Raw genomic sequence first — 6,896 nt, 5'->3', positions numbered from 1 at the left:
AAAGTTCTTGCCTAATACCGTCAAAATTGGCCTTTCTCCAATTTAGAACTTCAACTTTTAGATCTGGTCTATCCTTTTCCATCACTATTTTAAAACGAATAGAATTATGGTTGCTGGCCCCAAAGTGCTCCCCCACTGACACCTAGTCCCAAAGTGTTCCCCTACTAATACTTTAGTCACTTGCTCTATCTTATTTTCCAAGAGAAGGTCAAGTTTTCCTCCTTCTCAAGTTGGTACATTTACATGTTGATAAAGAAAATTTTCTTGAACACACTTAACAAATTCCTCACCATCCAAAGCTTTTAACACCATGACAGTCCCAGTTAATGTTTGGAAACTTAAAACCCCCTACTGTTACAACCCCATTGTTATTACATATATCTAATATCTCTCTACATACTTGCTCATCGATTACTCTCTGACTATTGGAGGGCCTATAGTATAATCCCATCAAGGTGGTCATCCCTTTCTTATTTCTAATTTCTACCCTTGTAGTTTCAGTGGATGATCTCAGAAATATCACTCTAATTACGGTCATAATGTTTTCCTTAATCAAAAATGTCACTCCTCCTCTCTTGTTTTCATTTCTACCCTTTGTCTGGCATCTAAAATCCAGAACATTGAGCTGCCAAACCTGTCCTTCCTTCAGCCATGTTTCTATAGTAGCTAAAACTCCCAATCCCACATTTACGTACAGATTATGAGTTCATCAGCATTACCTGTAAGATCCCTCACATTGAAATAAATGCAGTTTAATTGTTCAGTGTCATCTTGTTTTCTGACTTGTTCTTGTTTGCCTTTTCTAATTAACCTGCTCTTTTCTGATTCAGAACCATCCTCAACAGCCTTTCTAGTTTACTGCTACAAAGAGAACCTCCAAACACCACCCTCCCTCTAATAGTTTAAAGGCTCCTGAAATAGAAATAGCAAACTCCTTTGCCAGGATGTTGGTCCCTCTCCAAATCCATACTTTTTGAATAGGTCTTTTCTGCCCAAGAAGAGATCTCAGTGATCCAAAAATCTGAATCCTGGCACGTAACACCATCTCTTCGGCCAATGATTTATCTGCCTTGTCTTTTTATGCCTACTCTCATTAGAATGTGATATTGGGAGTTAACCAAAAATTACCTTTTGAGGTTTTGCCTTCTAATCTTCGACATAATTCTTATAATCACCCTGCAAAGCCATAACCCTTTCTCTAACTGTGTTGTTTCTGCCAATATGTACAACAACTTCTGGCTTCTCACTCTCCACCTTTGACAATATGCTTCAACTGTTTTTGAGACATCCTTAACCCTGGCACCAGGAAGGCAATATATTATCCTAGATTCATGCTCACAGCTGCAGAATCTCCTGTGTGTGCCCTGACAGGACAGTCCCTATAACAATTATTCTTTTAAACCCTAACAAACCCTGCTTAACATAAGATTCACTCGCAGTGCCCAAGATCTTCTGCCACATCTGTTCTCCTCTGAGAGACTATCTCTTTCAACAGTACCCAAAATGGAATTTCTGTTTGATAGAGGAATAGCCACAGGAGACCACTAAACTACCTTCTTACCTTTCCTGACAGTTATCCATCTATCTGACTGATCCTGCTGTGTGACCACCTCTCTAAGTCTACTAACCATCACATTCTGTATCTCTTAAATGCCTTTAGTGACATTAAACCTGAAAAGTTCTTAAAAGCACCTTATATTTAAAGCAAAATCTACCTTTCCTTATCCACAGATTTTAATCTTAAGCATGTAAACGTATTTAAAAAAGCATTTAAAATTTTAAAAATTATGCACTTAGCTGAAACTCTCATCAGCTGAAAAAACAGCCTCTTGCTTAAGTCCTCTATCAGTCAGCTTTCAAATCTTGGATAAACAGAAACAAAATCTCTTTCTGGAGCCGATGAACACATGGACAGGCCCCTCCCACATGCTCCAAAACAATCTCTCCTCCTTTGTGTTTTTTTTGCATTTCTTTTTAACTATAAAAGTTTTGAACAGATAAAAGACCGTCTCCAGACTGACACTTGTCAAACGTGTGGAGGCATCTCCTACAAACTCAGTGTGGGGAAAAAAATCCTTCATTGCATCTTTTTCTCTTTTTTTTGGACTATGAAAGTTCCAAAAAAATCATTTAAAATTAAAAAAATATGCTTCTGCTATATAATAACTGTAAGAAAACTACAAATAAAGACTGCAACTCAGGAGCAGCTGCAAGATCCACGCTACCTGGTTCACGATATTTTTTAACATTATTATATGCTTCTAATGAATTGCATTATGTGCTTCTACTTGACATCATTATACTTGATGTGAAGATGCCAGCGTTGGACTGGGGTGGACAAAGTCAAAAATCACGCCACGCCAGATTATAGTCCAATGGGCTTATTTGAAAACACAAACTTTTGGAGCCCCCACTCCTTCCTCAGGCAGCTAGCAATGAAAGTTTGCGGTTTTAAATAAACCTGTTGGACAAAAACCAGGTGTTGCGTGATTGTTGATATCATTACACTTTAAATTGTACATTGCTAAAAGCTGGAATGTTTAAGCAGACACCTCAGGCAGGGAATTGAGGGATACAGACCACAGGCAGGAAGATAGGATTAATTTAGACTGGCATCATGGTGCAGATGTGGTGGATCAAAGGGCCTGCTCCTGTGTTGTACTGTTCTATGTCAAGCTAGGTTGAGCATTTTGTAATTTACTAATTGTGTCCTGCTTTTTCAGACTGAAAGAAGAGAGCTTGAGTATCTGAAAAAGATCTTGCTGAGTAAAGAATGAATCATAAAGCTGCTATTTATGTTTTCATTTTGTTTTACATATACATATGTGTGGCTTGGTTGTTTTCTCCCTTTGTGTAATACACCTTTGTTTTTGTATTAAAAGGACATGACAGTGACTGAGTGGCATATTAACTAGTGGTAGAAATTAAATTTATAATCTGCAGGTTTCACCCTGCAATCTGACTCGTTCAGTGTAAATACCAGCTGGGATCATAACACTCTCCAGAGATGCTGCTGACCTTCTGAGTTTCTGCAGCACTGTTTTTAATTCAAATTTTTGACATCTGCAATATGTTCTTTTTATTTACATGATGTACATGCTTGGATTTGACAGGGAGTATACAACTGGAACCACTGCTCTACACAAACACAAGTAGAACAATTTTGACCAAAGGGTGAGAATTGGAAAGCTTTCCAATCAAATCTGGAATCAGTTGGGGCTGTCTGGCGCTGTCCCATGTTCGCCTGTTGCATTGAACGTTTTCTGAGTCTATCAGAAAGGATACCGGCACACAGGGTGCAAGAAGACAACAATCCCAGGAAGTGGAGGTACGCAGGTCCAAGCCTTCCTATAGTTGGATGTCATCACTGCCTTCTACTTTGAACCACTGTTGCTACACAGATTGAAAAACATCTGTGACCAGACCTTGGGAGCCATAGTAAAACATGGCAAAAGCAGGGATATATTCTTTGTGAACTGGGTTGACTAAAGTTTCACTCCTTCACGGTCAGGTCTTGTTGTTATATCCTTCCATATCTACCACAAATTCACCTGCACCTCCACACACATCATTTACTGCATCCGCTGCACCCGATGTGGCCTCCTCTATATTGGGGAGACAGGCCGCCTACTTGCGGAACGTTTCAGAGAACACTTCTGGGACACCCGCACCAACCAACCCAACCAGCCCGTGGCTCAACACTTCAACTCCCCCTCCCACTCCACCAAGGACATGCAGGTCCTTGGACTCCTCCATCGCTAGACCATAGCAACACGACGGCTGGAGGAAGAGCGCCTCATCTTCCGCCTAGGAACCCTCCAACCACAAGGGATGAACTCAGATTTCTCCAGTTTCCTCATTTCCCCTCCCCCCACCTTGTCTCAGTCCCAACCCTCGAACTCAGCACCACCTTCCTAACCTGCAATCTTCCTGACCTCTCCGCCCCCACCCCCACTCCAGCCTATCACCCTCACCTTAACCTCCTTCCACCTATCGCATTTCCAACGCCCCTCCCCTAAATCCGTCCTCCCTATCTTAGTCTGCTGGACACACTTTCCTCATTCCTGAAGAAGGGCTCATGCCCTGTTCCCTGGATGCTGCCTGACCTGCTGCGCTTTTCCAGCAACACATTTTCAGCTCTTGTTGTTATAGTAAAACAAAAATTTGGTGGATGGGAACTGTTTTGTGGAAAAACCTGGCTATCTGTGCTGTTACACAGGCCCATTTCTCACTTCTATTTCATTGTCACCCCAGCCATATTTTGTATTATCTGGAAGTAAAATATGGATCACGTTCACATGGACGTGATCTTGATAACAGGAAAAACATCTTGACAACTTCTTGATGACAGGAAAAACATAAACCCAACGTCACCTTTTGTCTTATGGTTATCTTTGTGTGCAGTAGTATCTGGCTGTATATAGACTCTTGTTAAAGTGTTGCTATATATTTAAATTTTATCTCTAACAAAGGATGAGTCAGGCATGTTGTCATGGAATGGTTCATTCATTTGAACCATACTATAACACATATCCTTATTGGTAAAGTTTATGCTGAAAATCCCCTTTGGCCACTCATCCATCAGGTAGTTGTCATCAAACAAAATCCTGAATGCCCTATGGGAAATTGAGATGGTAGATGCTGTGTTAGAGTCATTTGGCAGAATGCCTCATCGCCAGACTTTCAAAAATGCACCAAAGTGTAGCTTGGCTGATGGCCCAACCCCTTATATCCTTCCAGTCTGATTACTCTCACTATTACACTCATTGCCCTCGAGGTGGTTCTGGTGGGGGAAAGAAAGTTATCCACTTCCTTCTGGAATTTGTCTTTGCGAAGGAAATCTGACAAAACAATACTTTTGTCACTCTTCCTCCTGAGTAGCTCTGTGACATACCAAACTCTGGGCCGCTCCCAGAGTTGCACACTGAGAAAAACATTGTCTGTGGCTGGAAGATCATAAATGTGATGAAAGATGCTCTCAAGTTTGCCAAACACGTGCTAGTCCTCCAGTGCAAAGAATTGTCCAGGACAATGTATTAACATCCATGAAACTTTAGGGCAAATGCCTCTGAGGTGTTTGGGGAAATATCAGCATCTAAGCCATAGTACAACGAAGGGAATGGAAATTTTGTTTGCTAGATGCCTCACATGAAATTCTTATTGTGAATACCAAGTGTATTGGAAATTGAATTCATGAATCTTAAATTGAAAATGCTGTATGAAGAAAACTTGGTTCTATTTCACTTCCTGTAATATTCAATTTGGAATGTAGTTGTTCCTATAAATTTTTAGAACAAAATATCTTTCCTGAAAAATAATACAAGGCAAAGATGATAGCACTTGGGTGCAGGTATGAAGGGCTGACCATTGCTGTTTATAATTGCCTTTTCATTAAATGTAGAACATAGAACAATACAGCACAGAACAGGCCCTTCGGCCCACGATGTTGTACCGAACTTCTAACCTAGATTAAGTACCCATCCATGTACCTATCCAAATGCCGCTTAAAGGTCGCCAATGATTCCGACTCTACCACTCCCACGGGCAGCGCATTCCATGCCCCCACCACTCTCTGGGTAAAGAACCCACCCCTGACATCTCCCCTATACCTTCCACCCTTCACCTTAAATTTATGTCCCCTGACATCTCCCCTATCCCTTCCACCCTTCACCTTAAATTTATGTCCCCTTGTAACACTCTGTTGTACCCGGGGAAAAAGTTTCTGACTGTCTACTCTATCTATTCCTCTGATCATCTTATAAACCTCTATCAAGTCACCCCTCATCCTTCGCCGTTCCAACGAGAAAAGGCCGAGAACTCTCAACCTATCCTCGTACGACTTCCTCTCCATTCCAGGCAACATCCTGGTAAATCTTCTCTGCACCCTCTCCAAAGCTTCCACATCTTTCCTAAAGTGAGGCGACCAGAACTGCACACAGTACTCCAACTGTGGCCTAACCAAAGTCCTGTACAGCTGCAACATCACTTCACGACTCTTGAATTCAATCCCTCTGCTAATGAACGATAATACTCCATAGGCCTTCTTACAAACTCTATCCACCTGAGTGGCAACCTCCAAAGATCTATGTACATAGACCCCAAGATCCCTCTGTTCCTCCACCTGACTAAGAACCCTACCATTAACCCTCTATTCCGCATTCTTATTTGTTCTTCCAAAATGGACAACCTCACACTTGGCAGGGTTGAACTCCATCTGCCACTCCTCAGCCCAGCTCTGCATCATATCTAAGTCCCTCTGCAGCCGACAACAGCCCTCCTCACTGTCCACAACTCCACCTATCTTCGTATCATCTGCAAATTTACCGACCCACCCTTCGACCCCCTCATCTAAGTCATTAATAAAAATTACAAACAGCAGAGGACCCAGAACTGATCCCTGCGGAACTCCACTTGTAACTGGGCTCAAGGCTGAATATTTACCATCTACCACCACTCTCTGCCTTCGACCGGTTAGCCAGTTTTCTATCCAATTGGCCAAATCTCCCTCTATCCCATGCCTCCTGACCTCCGCATAAGCCTAACATGGAGAACCTTATCAAATGCCTTACTAAAATCCATGTACAAATAGAATTAAGGAGAATCCAAAGGGGTTTTACAAATATATTAAGGGCAAAAAGGTAACTAGGGAGAGAATAGGGCCCCTCAAAGATCAGCAAGGCAGCCTTTGTGTGGAGCTGCAGGAGATGGAGGAAGATATTAAACAAGTATTTTGCATCAGTATTTACTGTGGAAAAAGGACATAGAAGATATATAATGTGGGGAAGTAGATGGTGACATCTTGAAAAATGTCCATATTACAGAGGAGGAAGTGCTGGATGTCTTGAAACGCATAAAAGTGGATAAATCCCCAGGACCTGATCAGGTGTACCCTAGAA

Source organism: Chiloscyllium plagiosum, chromosome 25, assembly GCF_004010195.1.
Source record: "Chiloscyllium plagiosum isolate BGI_BamShark_2017 chromosome 25, ASM401019v2, whole genome shotgun sequence".
NCBI classification, from domain to species: domain Eukaryota; kingdom Metazoa; phylum Chordata; class Chondrichthyes; order Orectolobiformes; family Hemiscylliidae; genus Chiloscyllium; species Chiloscyllium plagiosum.
Note: the sequence above shows the minus strand (reverse complement) of the source record.